This window comes from Herpailurus yagouaroundi, unplaced genomic scaffold (assembly GCF_014898765.1).
Source record: "Herpailurus yagouaroundi ecotype Mexico unplaced genomic scaffold, PumYag 28, whole genome shotgun sequence".
NCBI lineage: Eukaryota > Metazoa > Chordata > Mammalia > Carnivora > Felidae > Herpailurus > Herpailurus yagouaroundi.
Window position 1 is genome coordinate 92,070,687 of NW_024412376.1, and position 283 is coordinate 92,070,969.

Genomic DNA, 283 nt, shown 5'->3' on the forward strand with positions numbered 1-283 from the left:
CATTCTTGAAATAAATACACATCAAATATAAGACTTTAAAATCCCTCTTTTCTTCTCCTTCTATTAACTATGTAATTTAAAATTCTTTACAGTTCCTTTACCTATTTATTCCTCACATCTATTTTCACAGTAACACCATTAAGTGAACAGAGTGCTATTTGATATTACCTTCTGAAACGTCAATGCAGATAAGTGACTGATAAAGATAAATTATGGACTATATAAACCAACAAGATGGTCCCATTTATTATATATATATATATATATATATATATATATATAT